Below are 16,424 nucleotides of genomic sequence, written 5' to 3' on the forward strand. Positions count from 1 at the left end.
CTTGACACAGTGAGACAATCTTAGTCTGGAGTCATTTGTGATCTGAAGGCCTGTCATGTCAGTTCATTTGTGTGTCAGCAACACAAGCAGGGCTGAGAGTCTATTGTTGTGACGACTTTAGCCCCGACTGTTTATCTTGTTCTAATGTTGGGAGGCAAGGGATGTTCATTTTAACGCCGGGAGCATTTGTCTCAGCTCTCAGCCAGTGGCGTGCTGGAGAATATTTTTGAACCAGACAAAATGGGCCTGCTGCTTTTGAACGCTTTGCAGGTTAACACAACATCCGTCCTAATGTATTCTCACCTGAGGTCACGCACTCATTATTTTAGAAAACGTTGTCCACCTGATTGGAATCCGCTCCGTTTAATCTCGAACATAATTAGCCAAGGTGTACTCTCTTCTCTCCTTATCTCCCCCTCCTCACCAGTTAGGACAGTGCATGAGGAGAAAATAGCTACATGGGAGGTATCCAGTTTTAAATATCCAAACACGATGATGCCCATACCATTATAAGACCAGACAGAGCAAAAATGAGAATTGGTGCAGATTTTTTTATTTTTATACATTGGGGCATCTAGGCTACATTTACAAAGGCAGCCCAATATTTCCACGAACTGGTCTTTTTGCCAATCAGATCACATTTTATGACAATAATTGGGCAAAATACCAGAATTGGCCTGCCTTTGTAAATGCAGTCCTGGAGGTATATCATAGATCAGGATTCCTCAAAGGAGTTGACTGAGAATTTCATCATGGCGAAGACTAAGACGGAAAGAACTAAGAGAGGCCCCACTCACCACTCACTCTACTTACCAGTGATAAGGATTAATTTCCATCAACCATTGAATTAAGTCAAATTCATGTTTTTCAAAAGTATTTGAAGAACGATGTGAGGTGACCAAGTGATGACTAAAGCAACTACACATACGGTTCTTTGAGAATTTGGACTTTGCTCCTGTACCCACTCTTTACCAATCAATCCCCTGCAGTCTCTGTCTTCACTCCTTTCCCCACCATTTCTCAGTGGCCAGCCTCGCTAATTGAGCCACTATGGAGATTCTGCCATGTGGGAGGTCAGGCCACAGTCTCCAACAAAGAAATGCATTTGTAGTATTCTTCCTGTTATTGGAGGAAGCTAGGAGTGCATGAAATACAGCTTCTCCTGTGAGACTTACTCATCTACACACCATGTCCCTGTATAGCGAACACATAAATAAGTAGATAAGCAACAATAAACAACACTGACGTATGATTGAACAGGTTGACACACAGGCACCCAACCATGTCGCGCCAACCAGCTGTTCCCTTTCTTTAATAGTGTAGTCGAAGGCTATTCCCCACTACAAATTGCGCTATCTCGAATCTTGGAAGCATATGGCGCAGTTACACCGTACAGTTAAGCATGTGGCAAGGCTGAAAACCTGGGGGATTTGGAGAGCTGCTTGTTGTGCCCGGGATGCGGTCAGCTTAGAGGAGAATGGAGATGGATGTTGTTATTGGAGCAGGAAGGGAAACGGGGTGGGGAGGGAAGGCGAGGGACCCCCTGCAGAGCACAGCACAGCAGAGCATAGTGGAGCCCAGCTGGGGAGAGATGGGGGGGGTGGAGGTGAGCACCATCTCTGCTCGTTCACTGACAGATGAGTCACTCGGTAAGAGACGGGGAGGAAGAGAAAGATGCAGATAGAGAGAGAGAGAGAAGGGAGTAAGTGAACTGAAATTGAGAGACACGCAGAGTTAGTCAGAGCGAGACAGGCAGACAGAGAGAGAGAGAGAGAGAGAGAGAGAGAGAGAGAGAGAGAGAAGCGTCCTTTTAAACATGTCTGTCAGGAAAAGAGAAAACATCTTCAAGAACTTTGATTTATTTTGTTTGACTTTAGTTTGTTAAAAAGAATAGATTCTATTGAGCTTAGTCTCCTGAGAGCCCTCTGTTTTGTTGTTTATTCTCTTATATTTATCCAGGTTTCTCAACAAGCATAGGTGTAGAATAACTAAAGCCCAAAAAATAATCCCAGGTTGTATTCCTTTTCGTTTTCAATAGCCGTTGTTTTAGTGTATGTGGTAATATTCATATGCTTGGTAATCACACTTCCCCTCATGGCCGTGTGCAAGAGCCCATCCTTAACACTACACAACCCGTTATTGTTGTTTTACAGCCTAATTAGATTATCGTATCCTCAAGCTCCTCCATCTAACATCCTCCTCTACTCTTTATACAAGCTGAACCCTCTGAAAAGAGAAGAGAGATATCACTTTCATCCCCCTTTCAAATCAAACGGGTGTGGGAGAGGAGACTTCACAGGCGTGAAATGTTCCTCTCATTCTCCGCTCGGCCCCTGGAGAAAATATTTTGACAGGTTGAGTGTGAAATCCCAGAGTGATAAGGGTTTGCTAAATGGCTTTGGAAGCATCCTGTTAATTCTGAGGCTATTGATTAGCGGCCTAGCTGCATTCACTGCTCACTCAGAAAAGCTCTGCCTGGCCAGCCTCTGATGTCAGAGAGCGAGTATGAAACATTGGAAAGCAGATAACACCTATTGATCCCCCCCCCCCCCCACCCCCAAAAAAATACTGTTATTGCACCAGGCATTACACATGCTTTATAGAACTAATAGCCTTATCTCTAGCCTCACTAAGCACACGATTTGACGAGACAATGAGAGGTTTAGGAGGCGCTCTTCATGATGGATATGGAAGAGATATATATAGAGACAATGTTTTACATATTCAATGCATTGATGATTTGTTGTTCTCTTTTTCCTCAAAGCCCTCGAGACATTTAATATTTCTGGAGTGGTATAAGCCTAAAGGCTTGAATATGCCTCTATTATTTTTTTTTCTCTCTATTTATTATACTTACCTGAGTGGACTTGAGCCGATTGAAAGGTTTGAAGTGTGTGCATTGATAGTGCTGATAAAGAATAGGCCACAGTGCATATTGTATGGGCCAAGGGGCTGGTGGTCTAAGCTGGAGCACGATGATGTCATTCCTATAAGTTCATAAGGGCTGTGAATCAGAGGAGACACACAGTCGTCTGTTTCTCCAACGTCTGTCTGACTGACTGCCAGCCACCCATCAGACTCCAGACTCCTGTCTGTCAGCTAACTGCCAGCAGATATACTGAGTGCGTGAGTAAGAGAGAGAGAGAGAGTGTGGGCTGCATAGCAATGGCCCTGGCCCTGAATTTGTCTCATCCAGACTGCTAAATGTGGGGACAGGGATTCACTCTCATTAGACTGATCATAGGAATGTATTCACACAGGGCCCTGGGCCCGGAGCAGATCTGACCTCAGTTGAGCCATGTTTCCCCACCCACCCAGCAGCCTGCTGATGTTAAAGGCCTTGTTTGCATTTAGAGAGCAGAAATTAATCATGTTGCTGTCTGATTTATATTTTCATATAGCCATCATACGAAAAAAAATGGAGACCCCAGAAATGATCATGAAATATTATTACAAATAATCACGTACTACTGTAGAATAATAATAGCATATTTCAGAGCCAGTGTTTTGGAAAGGCTGGAACAGTAACTGGATGAGTCCATTTCTCAGACAGACAGTACATCCCACGCTGACCAGCAGGTTGGCTTATTAAAACAGCCCCTGGCGTCATGGGGCAGAAATCTTTATCCTCCGTTCTGTGGAAGCAGGCTCCGTTTCTCTCTCCCTCACTTGCCGACTCACTGGACAGACAGGAAGTCAGTTCCAGGAACATTTGATTATGCAGCGCTGCCAAGACTCACTGAGAGAGACAGGGGGGGGGGGGGGCAGAGAAAGTGAGCTTCCCTGGAACAAAGCCGTTACCCTCACCCTGAGTTTGAGTCACCCTGCCTGGAGTCTCTAGTCTTTCCTCAAAGGAAGCAGTCCTGTTACAGAAGGTCCCCACCTTAGTCTGTCAACACGTTTGTCATCTCACTCCTCATACTGGGTTTAGGTAGATAATAAATAAATACTAACAAGGCTCTGACATATATTCTGTGTTATTTTAGCTACATATTCAGTTGTTTTTATTTGTATGGATGATAATTAACCCAGTATAATATAATTTGGGATGTCATGAACATTTTCTTTGAGCACAGTTTTTTCCCCTCACCCAAATTCACTTGCAGAATTCCTTTATGCCCATATTGCTTTTTACTCAGACATTTTAATCATACATTACACACCAAGCTCACAAACGTTGTTTGCTTGGATTTGGCTTTGGAAGTCTAGCTTTTTGTGAAAGGGTAGATTTAGCTTATTTGTCCGTGTCAAGGTAGAGGTGTTAACATTTTGATAATGTTGTGTTTAGTGAACCCAGAGACGAACATCGTCCTTACAAGACAGTGTAATTGGGGATGACAAGGAGGTATTGGTCATCACACAGTCGGCTGGTTTGGAGATGGAAAGAGACAGAGAGAGAGAGGCTGTGGGCTGAAGTGTTTGGATTTGCTGTGAGAGCACACCCTGAGAGACTGGGGTTAAGGGGCTGATGAGTGAAGAGAGAGTCGGGCCCAGGTTGGCCTTTCTTCTCCATGTTGGATGGATGCCAGCTCTCCTCTTCCTTGATTTATACTGTTTACAGATCCATTATATTTAGTTGAGAGCAGAAAGGTTTTACTGTTGCATATCTAAATAAGCCTGATCTTAGATCAGATAATAACTACTTTAAATACTACTTAACCATTTTTATATTCCCTAAAACCTGATCTTGAACTGACCAGAGTCCACAACATCTTTCAAACATGGCAGATCAGCCTCCGTTGTGTTTCACCGCCTGTAGGCCTCTCGACAATGACTCTCTAATATGACACAAATGAAAACAGAAAGGCACTTAGATGAAAGGAGATGTTAAAAAACATATTTACATATAATAATTTATATAATTTAGGTGGGCCTGGTGAGAAGAGATAGAAATTGACAACGCGTGAGTCGTGGGTGAGAATTAGGTCACCCACTAGGGCTCACACACACTTCCTGATTCCTCACCCACTGCGTTTCACCCAGTCATGCTTGATGGGTTCTTCCATCCGCCTTTGTAAAATCACTTTAGAGTTCATTAATGCAAGTCTTTGGTACAAATTTACTGATCTAGTGAGTAATGTGGCTAATAAACATAAAAGGATGTGCTGTAACTCAGGCCTGGCAGACCCCCTCACCAACAGAGGGGAGGGTAAAAAAGGGAAATGAAAAGAGGGAGAAAAAAAGCTGAGATGAATATCACAGTGTAAGAATGGATCTGATCAAAGAAACCTGGAGGTTGAAATGAGTTATTGTGCTTTTTCCTCGATATATTCTGTCCTCTTCTTCTTCTGTAGACTTTGTTCACAGCTTAGTGTCTGCACAGAATGTACCATGCTTTAAAAATCGATATCTGCTTTTTGTGCTTATTCTTTATATGCTCAGAACTATCTGACTATGTTCAAAGCCCCTCAAGGCATCCCATATAAATTGTCCTGTATTGTATATCATTAATTGAATCACAGCTTTATATGATTCTGAAAAGTAAATACATAAGCAACACGACTAATAAAACTTGAAACTTTAGTAGTAAGACTACTTTGAATGTTCCTCAAAGGGGCACGTCAAATAGAAGAGTCCCTCTTTAAACTGAGGTCAAGAATATGTGTTGACAATATCCTGATGGGAGTTCCCTACACAGTGGGGTGACCTGACCTATCCTCTACTCTGCTCTGCTCTGTGAATGAAGACTGGAGTGAACCTGCTGGTCACAGACAGTCCACTCTTTGAAAGTGAACAGCACTTGTTCACAGTCCACTCTAAAAGACCCTAACTGAACCAGCTCACCGGCGAGGTGACACTCCAGGACTAAACAGTGTCTTCAGAAGGCCACTTCTCTGCCACATCCCCAGAGATAATGGGCTCCATTCCCACCCAAGCACCAGGCACGCCTTGTCCTCCAGGATGGAAACCTGGGAGAAAAATGGCCACCCCTTACTATAGAGTAAACCCTATCCCCCAGACAGGTCTTAATCAGGAGATACTTTTGGGTCCTCTCTTCCAGACGTGTCACCCGCACGGCCGACCGGATTAACCGGCCAGATAAGGCTATCCCAAATGGCACTGTATTCCATTTATAGTGCACTACTTTGACCAGGTCCCTGGTCAAAAATACTGCAATATATAGGGAATAGGGTGCCATTTGCGATGCACAAAATAAGCTTCCTCTCTTCCTCACCCTAGAAAAAGGGACAGTTATTTGGAGGCTTCCCCATTAGAAGTAACAGCTGGGATCATTTGCATAATACCCATCAGAAATATTTTTTTTCAGGGCTGCTTGTCAGGGGGGGAGAAAAAACAACAACAATAAAAGTATTTTCATTAGTGCTGCTAGAATCGCAACCTGTTTATACATTTCTGCTGCTTCTTATTGAAAAACCAACGTAGAACTCGTATAGTACCATTCTTACTCATCGGTCAATTGATTTAGGAAAGTTGAGGTTTGGTTGTCGGGAAATGTCTAAATGATTTGAAATGAGAGAATGACTAGATATTAGGTTTGTGTGTGTGTGTGTGTGTGTGTGTGTGTGTGTGTGTGTGTGTGTGTGTGTGTGTGTCTGTGTTATTCATCTGAGCTTCTGTTTCTCTCTGCATGCTGTCTGATGCTCATTATTTCCTTGCTTGTCTGAACACCTTTTCTGCTCCGTGGTTATGAAAAGGAGGAGTTTAAATAAGGACCCCTAAACTCAGCCGCATTCAGTATCCAGTGGATTATCATAGCATTAGTTCACATTCTTAGGGAACTGGGAGGAATCAGCAGCTCACATTTAAATACTGAAATAAATGTTACACTAAAAAAAGCATGTATATCTTTAGATCAGAGAATGGATGGTAGGAAGGAAGGAAAGAAAGTTGGATGTTGATTCCCGTGAGTGAAGGAGTGGAAAGGTGGTTTCAGGTTGCGAGGTTGAGAAGAGGTTGCAGTTAAAAGGTAGTTTTTTTATTTCTCTGAGGTGGAGGGAGTGGAAAGGGAAGATTTGATTCCATCTGGTCCCTATTGGCCCTCAGCTATAGTCGTGGTTGGTTATCTTTTACGAAAGATACCCAGTGCTACTCTCTGCCGGCCTCTCAGAAAACCACAGCATGTTTGGATATTGAATTAGAACATTTCTGCTTGACTTCCCCATGCCTCATAGGTAATACTGCGTTGCAAAGCACCCATACATGAGCAATGATCTCAGGCCTCATCAAATGCATGCCCTCCCTCATCTCCTCCCCTCCTCTCCTCCTCCTTTTCCTCACACCACATGTTTTCTGTTAGTTTTAGCCCCTATAAATACGGAGTGATGGCAACAGAACACAATTACACTGTGGATTTAGTATGCTGTAATTGCAGGGGAGCATGATAAACATACTTTCATAGAGTCAGCCCATCCATCCCACCCATTTACTGTAATGGGGACTAGGAGAGGTCACTCCTGTGTTATCTATATAGTAAGCCCCACACTCACCTCTGGACAGTATCTCACTCCCCTCGCTATTCATCAATCCCCATTCCTCACTCATGTGGCATACTTTGTTGTCTCCTGGAATTAGATATTTATTTATTTGCTTTTCGAATAGATGCAAATATCTATGAGTTATCAGTAACACTGAAATGGATTGGATATCCCAAAGCCAGTCAAATATTGCAATACAACTGTTACACGCATACTATCAATGAACAAATGGCAAATACAGACCACATTTAAGGTTTAACATTACATTAAGCTGTTGGAAATCTGGGCTCAGTCAATTTAATGCAACAGAAAACCCTGAGTCCCTAGATTACTTTTCCCTCTCCGCCATCCAAGCATGGTTCATGCCACTTGCCCTGAAAAAAAGAAACGCTTTATGGCTCTAGGCATTGCAAAACAATACACTATGTGGCCTAGTGGTAGCTCTTTAGTCTTTTTAATTTATTTTTGATGCTCTCTGCTGTCGCTGAATATCTGTGGTGGCTTGTAATAAAATACCCGCTGTGCAATTTTGCAAGTATGTCAAGCAGAGCATGACCAGATATGCAAATTTAACACAGAAGAGCAAAAGTGGAATTTTTAGTATTTTGCATCTGCAGAAGCTGTTAAAGGCAGTTTAGAAAACCATGAATATATAATACAGAGGTGGCCCGACCGGAGGCTAAACCCTATTTATCAGCTGGGAGAAATAGTTTGTTATTTTGGTTTCAGATATTTTTTAGAGAGAGAATGAGAGTATAAAAGCATGAGATGTAATTTGTGATTAGATCTGTATGAATGACAAAGGGATTTGGAGGGTCTCAGTGTGGCTCTCGCTGTGGGTGGATGAAGTCTTCTGACTGGAGCCCCATGAATCTATTGAGCGTAAATATCAAGGTCAGATCATCACTCAGCTACCATATACTGACTGAGATCCTGGAGACAATCGTATACACTCTGCTTCTCCTACTTCCAAGTGTGTGTACAGGCTTTGACTTTCTCGGCAGTTAGGTGTGTATGTGTTAGTTTGTGTGTGAGCGTGTACATGCGTGTGTGTGTAGCTCATGCGTGTGTGTGTGTGTGTGTGTGTGTGTGTGTGTGTGTGTGTGTGTGTGTGTGTGTGTGTGTGTGTGTGTGTGTGTGTGTGTGTGTGTGTGTGTGTGTGTGTGCGTGTGTGCGTGTGTGCGTGCGTGCGTGCGTGCGTGCGTGTGTGTGTGTGTGTGTGTGTGTGTGTGTACAGTAAGTACGTCTGTGGTTATTTTTTCTCCAGCATAGTGAAACGACCCTGATCAGTCACAGCAGTAAGCAGGTGTTGATGACTCAGGTAAACTGGCCTGTTTATTGACAGTGAGAGTCCTTAGTCACAGAGCCAAATCTAAGACGTGATGGATGATGTTTATTACTGGCTGTCTGCTCATGTTTAAATGTAGCCCTGGCGCTGCCGGTGGATACACAAGCCATTAGTCTGCTCTGAGGTCAGTTCACACCCCTCTGACCACCCTCAGGTACCTCTGTGCCCCTTCAATAGCTCTCTATGCCACCCCCAGCCTGCTTTCCACTCTCTATAACACTTTAATTGGAGATTATTTAGTTGAGTTTAGCTATTAAGAAGATTCTCAGCTGGATTTTCTCTGAGCTTACACGGTTTGCGTTTTTTTGCATCACTGCTTTACACATCAAATCCGCTTGGTTTAAGGAAATGGGGATTGTGTTGGCTAAGGAAAGAACTGTTGTAGGAAGAATCAGTCTGGTGTAGTAATGCTCATATAGAGCCTATACTTCATAGGATTCTATAATTGTGAGTTAATAGGATCTTTATGATAATGCCATCCAACAGTTATTGTTATTTTCTCCACTCATCATATACACTACCACTACTATATTTGAGATTCTTCAAATAGCCACACTTTGTCTGGATTACAGTTTTGCACAATCTTGGCATTTTCTCAACCAGCTTCATTGGTGCGGCAGGTAGCCTCGTGGTTAGAGCATTGGGCCAGGACCGGGCTATCTTATGTATACCACCCCTACATTGTCACAACACAACTGATTGGTTCAAACGTATTACGAGGTAAATACATTCCACAAATTCACTTTTAACAAGGCACACCTGTTAATTGAAATGCATTCCAGGTGACTACCTCATGAAGCTGGTTAAGAGAATGCCAAGAGTGTGCAAAGCTGTCATCAAGGCAAAGGGTGGCTACTTTGAAGAATCTCAAATATAAAATAGATTTTGATTTCTTTAACACTTTTTTGGTTACTACATGATTCCATATGTGTTATCTCATAGTTTTGTTGTCTTCACTATTATTCTACAATGTAGACAATAGTAAAAATAAAGAAAAAACGCTGAATGAGTAGGTGTGTCCAAACTTTTTACTGCTACTGTATATATGCTGATTCAAAATACAATTGTAAGGCAACCAGCTGCAATAGGATGTTGAGCAAATTCACAACAAAACGTTTGCGTGTACATTTCGTTGAGCAATCCTATTGCAGCTGTTTGTCTTGTACATTGAATGTACAGTACTTCTTTTTTTTTTACAGTGTAGTTTTCTGTAGTGTAGCCTATCTCCCCCATCTCCACCTAACACGTACACAGGGTGAGACTCCCCAGAGGATGAGAATTTGGCCTCCCTGTTCTGTGTGTACTCGGATCTCCTGGAGTGTTTGTGTGAGCACGGTGGTGTGAAATACTACAGTGCTTGTGTGCAAACACACATGGTACAAATGAATGTGGTGGTAGCTAGCTACACCGGGACCATGCTTTGAAGGTCTGATCTGACATTGGTTCAACTTCTGTCTGACCTTGACTTCACTGATGGGTTCAGGTGAGAGAGGTCACTTCCTGAGATGGCACTTCCCGGTTTGACCTCAGTTCTATTGCAGACTCACGCTGAGTCAAATTGTTCGTGTTTTGAAATTGTAAGATAGCCAGTTGTAGTGAAATCCACAATGTGAGTCACTCTCGCACATTGCCTTTTGCGTGCACATCTGTTTTGTAAGTGTATAAAATGCAGACTGTAAATCGAAGAGAAATCTAATTCAAATGTCATACAGGGGTACATGCATGCCTTACAATCTTAGAGCCCTCTGCCCATGCATCTTGTGTGAGAAAAGTACATTTCGAACTCAAAGTGCTTCTACCGCATGCGATTTAGGTCTCTGAGATACTTTCTTTTGGCTTGTGAGTGTAATTTAATTAATGTGCGTATGTCAGCGTAAGATAGAGGATGAGAGAGAGAGCGCTAGAGGGTGTGTATGTCTGCCCTCTCTCGGGGATGCATGTTCTTTTGCCTCCTCTGTTTGCAGAGCAGTGAAGTAGTGTTCAGATGTACCGTGGTCTTTTAATGAAGGTTTGAATATAAAGTGACAGAGTCATCCATTAGCTGTGCATGTAACTGCTCTGGCCCCACTGTGTGCTGATTAGAGAGCCGAGGAGAGAAAAAGAGAGATAACGTACACATTAGGCCCCACATGTAAATTGCATTAGCTAATCAAAACACCAAGTGGATGCGTGCTCACAGAGATAAATTATTTCAAGGTTATACGATTTTTCTTGGCAAAAGGAATGAGTTGTACAATAGTTTAAAATGTTCAATGTACAGTACAAAATGATTGTTTACCAGTTGCTTATGCTAATTAATGATAAAGGATTTATGAAGTCCTCTGGCTGCCAAAGTCCCGGCTCCGCCCTCCTCCTATGTATTAGCCGTATCTTCACACACACAGATCCACTTGTTCCACCCTCAGTGATCTGAGGGAGAGGGGCTTAGAGAGGACAGGAGAGGAGAGAGGGGGCGGGGAGGGAGGAAGGGAGGGGAGGGGGAGGAAGGGAGGGAGGGGGGGGGGGAGGGAGGGAGGGGGGGGAGGGGGGCTTAGAGAGGACAGGAGAGGAGAGAGGGGGCGGGGAGGGAGGGAGGGAGGGGGGGGGGGGGGGGGGAGGGAGGGGGCTTAGAGAGGACAGGAGAGGAGAGAGGGGGCGGGGAGGGAGGGAGGGAGGGGAGGGGGGGGGGGGGGGGGCTTAGAGAGGACAGGAGAGGAGAGAGGGGGGTGGGGAGGGAGGGAGGGAGGGATACAGAGAAGGAAAGTGGGGGGAGGGGTTCTGGGGAACCAGGGAGCTGACACCACTGTTGTGGTATCAGGGGGACCTCTGTCTCTGGCCCTCCAAAAACCTCCAGCTCAGCCAGCCAGGCCAGTGGCGGCGGGGTGGCCAGTGGCGGTGGGGTGTCCAAACCTGTCCCCACTGAGGTCTGGAGCATGTTCTCACTTGCCACAGGACAATGACAGCTCCCACAGCCACTGCCAGCTGGCCCTGGGCCACTAACCACAGTCATACAACAACAATTGTGGCCATGAAAAGACAAAGGCATGCAGCCATGCACTCACATCACAGTGCTACACTGTCAGTTGGTATTTTTTAAAGTGATTGCCAGTTCCAATGCCCTGGGTGGTTAATTGTGAAAAGTCACCACTGATCATTCTCATGTAGAGGGGTTAGATCTGCCCTGTTGTACAGTATCATGTAGTTCAACTCAATGAATTGAGGGACTATCTTAGAGAAAGGGCCAGTGTTGCACCTGTTCTTACTGCAGCCTGCAGTTACACACCCTCAGTCAGTCATGTACTGTAGCAGTCTGGAGTATCTCCTTACTGCAGGCTCTGATGGCTGCCGTCTTAGCTCCCAGATTACAGACATACAGGAAAGAAACCGGAGAGGTGCGGTGGTGTGATTCTTCTCAGTTTGAGTTACAGGGCTGTGCACCTGTCCTCTCCTCTCACCAAATGACTGGCTGCTCGGGTTTCAGATCTCAACTCTGGTCAGGACAAGGGTGGAATGACAATGTGCACAGCCTGCAGGTGATACCTCAAATGCCCAGGGCTTCAAACCCAGACCACAACTGCACGGCTATAACATGGTGGCCAGAGAGCACAGTGTGCCTACACCAACCTGACCCTTGACCCAGTCCCACCAATTCTCAACTGTCCATTTAGAAGTCTGTTGGTTGATTGGGTCTCTGGTGCCAGCTGGATGGTCCTCATCCACATTTAATTCATGGAAATTGTCAGCTGTAACTGTGTCCTTAACCCGGCTTTACTGTAGACCAGTGGTATATTGTCTGTTTGTCAGGACTGGGTTTTTATAGCTCCAGGTCTTGTCTGCCATCAGTCACAAGCTCAGATCATTCAAGCAGTCCTGTGTTACACAGGCTGCCTTGTTGCCTCTCCTGATGTCTATATCAGGTAAACATTGACATACTATGCACATGCTCCACCTAAAGGGGAAGAATATAAAAGTCATTTTTATAACTGCAAAGCAACATTACTGTTATTATTAATTAATTATAATGTATTTAGTTATAGATTACTTCAGTGCTGGATGTATTCAAGTGAATACTAATGTGTATTTGTTACTATTTCAGTCTTTAAACTAGTTGGGGTCTTGATGCTTAAAGGAGTAAGATTATACCACAGGCTGACATGCTTATTTCTTTCTCTCTTAGGTCCATAAAAGTGCCAATAGATGAGATACCCAACATACTGTAGATCTACCACCGGTGGCGTGTGAGCTCAGAACAACATCAGTTTGTTATTACCGAAAACATGATCACCTTTGATGCCGTGCTAGCATGAGAGCAGGGTGTAGTATGACAATGTATGAGAATGAGAATGCCTGACACCTGACTTTTCTCTGCGTAGGGATAAACACAGAAGGTGGACCGAACCACTGCCAGGCCAAAGGGTTTAACACGCAGGAGGAAAGTAGGCCGTTATAACGGCCTAATGGAAGGGAGATAATTAACTATAGTGACGAGCCACTGAGATAGGAAAGGGTCCAGCAGAGAAAGGTGACTCCTCGCGGTTGACATGGAGCCTGTTGACCCTGACGACCAGGCAGGGCGAGTCGCTCAATGAACTCTGGCAGGTTTACCCAAGCAGATCAATGGCAGTTAATCTTTCTGTGTTGGCTGCTTCTGCCATGGCCTTGGCTGCAGCCAGGCAGTTGGAGGAAGAGCAGAAGTGAGTGCCTGTCCATGAGTGGCTGTCCGTACAGCGGTGTGTAATTCTCTCGCCCACTCTCCCTCTGCCGCCATTGGCACAGAGCTGGGCAGGGGCAAGCATACATAAGGAGCACACAGAGAGACAACCACACACGGAGGGACCACACACATAACTACACAGAGACAAACGAACCCCCTACCAGCGAGAACCCACACATTTAGCAGGAGCTATTTCTCCTCTCTGTTCGACCTGTCAATCACACTCCATTCTCTTCCACCGCTCATGCAGGCGGCAGGCAGGCAGGGAGGAGGAGGAAGCGCTTCCGAGCCAATTAATTATTGTTGTGAATTTCCCAAATCCTGGAGATGGTATCAGCTGCAAATTTCCCTCCACCACAATTACAGTGACTGCTGCGAACTATTCACATTTACGAGGGTGCCGATTTTAAATTATCAGAGACATTAGTCGTTTGTGTCTCTAAGTGGGTTTTGATTTCCACTGAAGACACAGGCACAAGGGTGACGTGAGGAGGAAACTGGAATTAAACAACAACAGTGCACACAGGCTGACTGTTAAAAGACCCAGTGCCCTTGGTGGAGACAGATAAAGCAGTCAAGACGCTGAATAGCTCCTCTAGGCTTTATACACTTCAGCTGGAGAAGACACATTGCTGTAGTTCCACTGTTCAGGTTTGAAGAACACACACAGTATGTTTGGGATTGCCATTGGAGCATTGTGTGTGTGTGTGCGTGCGTGTGCGTGTGCGTGTGTGTGTGTGTGTGTGTGTGTGTGTGTGTGTGTGTGTGTGTGTGTGTGTGTGTGTGTGTGTGTGTGTGTGTGTGTGTGTGTGTGTGCGTATGTAACTGCTTGTGAACCCATGTCTAATGCTTTTGTTATTTTGTCATGTTGCGGATGGAGAAAAGGGAGTTCCTAACCTGTGGTATCCTTTAAACCATAGCCCAGTCTGATTTATGATTTATAGAACCCACTGGTATTCTGCAGTTAGCCAAGTAACCACTGGGCTTTCAAGCTCCTAGCCAGAAAAAACATCTTACATTCTTGTTACATATTTTATAATTCACTGATCCTCAAAAAGAGCCTGTCTCTCTCAGGGGGACTTACTTGATCCAGCCCATTGGTAAATTAGTGGTGGCCCAATGTTTCTATAAGGCAGTGCAAATCCCTATGGGTCTCTATGCACTAGTCCAGGTCACTGTTCTCCCTCTTCCCATGATTATCATGTTGAACAACAGATAGTGTTTAGAAGACTCGCTCTTGAACTTGGAAACAAATGTGCAAATTACCCGCAGAAATTGGATATTACAACCTCCACTGGCGTAATGGTCAGTGACTGCCATATAAATCAAAACATAATTATGGCGGGGCCCCCGACTTCCTCATTTGCATAAGTGCACATAAGATGGGGGAATATTATGTTGTATCAAAATGAAATAAATAAACAAAAGAAAAAGTGATGAAGCAGCCGGCACACAAATACCTCCCTGGCGAATAACAGTGAATTCATCAAACAGATGTTATTGCCCCAGCCACTGTGTTGGTGGAATTTTTTGAGGCTTAAAAAAACGAAGAAAGACCTTCTGCTGATGGATTTCGCACAGAGAGCTTCGGGGAGGCTGGTGGATGATGTCACAGTTCACACACACGGTGGTGCTGCTGTGTGCCTGTTTTCTGTATCCTACCGTCCCTCACCCCCATCACCCCTCACTCCCTAGCCCCAAACCACCAGTGGATCCCACTGCCCCCACAGAAATGTCAGCCAAGACATATGCTGTTGGACAGTTCATGTGACCAAACGAGGGAGTCACCCATGGCGAAATAGGGAAAGCTTGAATGGATTCCTTGGGAAAGGTAACCCTGCAATTGTATCTTACTTGTTCGCCCTTTTTTTCTTTGATTGACATAATCAGAATGGGACACTTATTGTCCTTGTCAAAAGATAATTTTGTGACCAAAGACAATGATGCTGTGAATGATGATATGTGATATGGTGTCAGTATAGCCACCTGTATAGAACAACCACAATGGCTGGCTAGTGTTACTCACAGTATTTTGTTTTATTGAACCTTTATTTAACTAGGCAAGTCAGTTAAGAACAAATTCTTATTTACAATGGCGGCCTAGGAACAGCGTGCTAACTGCCTTGTTCAGGGGCAGAACGACAGATTTTTACCTTGTCAGCTCGGGGGATTCAATCTAGCAACGCTCCAACCACTAGGCTACCTGCTGCCCCTACACACTGAAGTGTTTAGATGACTGCCCTGCTTTAACTAAATACAAGGATGTCACACATTAGAAATAAGGCTAATGTTTCAGCCATGCCATATTCTATTGCAATTATATGGTTCAATAGCGGTGATTATAGTTCTTTTTCAATCTCCCTCTCTGAAGTTTTGGTTTGCTGGCTCCCTCATCATATCCTGCCTGGGCATAATGGGCCAGTCTGGTGGAAAAAGGATGATAAATGGAGCTGGCAGGGGCTCATAGATTTATTAAATTTCTATCAAACCCTGTAACAAAAAATCTGCTTTGGATAGGAACGGGCTTAGATTTTTTAATCAAAATTCATGAGTCCCCGATTCGTGGTTGAACAGGCCCGAGGAAGACTTGAATCGAAGACTGATTAAAGAAAATAAAAGGCTTATTTGAAGTAATTTTTCAATGACGCCTTTTAATTGGATGTTAAATCAAATTCTTATCTGCTTTCCCGCAGATAGCGTTCTATATGGTGGTAGCATGGGTGTCACTTCCACTGTAACCGATACTCGGAATAACAATGACTTCACACTTCCTCACTCGGCGAAGGATGGAAGGCAGCGTGAGTGGCTGCTGCGTGTGTTCCGAGGCTGCATGGGCCGACTGATTAAAAATGCAAACGAAGGGGGTTGGATTTGTTTATTTCTGCTTCTCAAGCTGTTTGAGAAATCCTTTAGGAGGGAGGACAGACAATGTTGTTGGGGGAAGGGT

At 44.4% G+C, this 16,424-nt stretch overlaps 1 protein-coding gene across 1 annotated transcript in view; it reads left to right on the forward strand.

Moving 5' to 3' along the window:
- The window catches only part of LOC135526168 (AF4/FMR2 family member 2-like), a 178,621-nt gene that overhangs the window by 49,969 nt on the left and 112,228 nt on the right, over positions 1-16,424 (forward strand). The gene's annotated exons all lie outside the window — the stretch shown is intronic.

Source organism: Oncorhynchus masou, chromosome 32 (assembly GCF_036934945.1).
Source record: "Oncorhynchus masou masou isolate Uvic2021 chromosome 32, UVic_Omas_1.1, whole genome shotgun sequence".
NCBI classification, from domain to species: domain Eukaryota; kingdom Metazoa; phylum Chordata; class Actinopteri; order Salmoniformes; family Salmonidae; genus Oncorhynchus; species Oncorhynchus masou.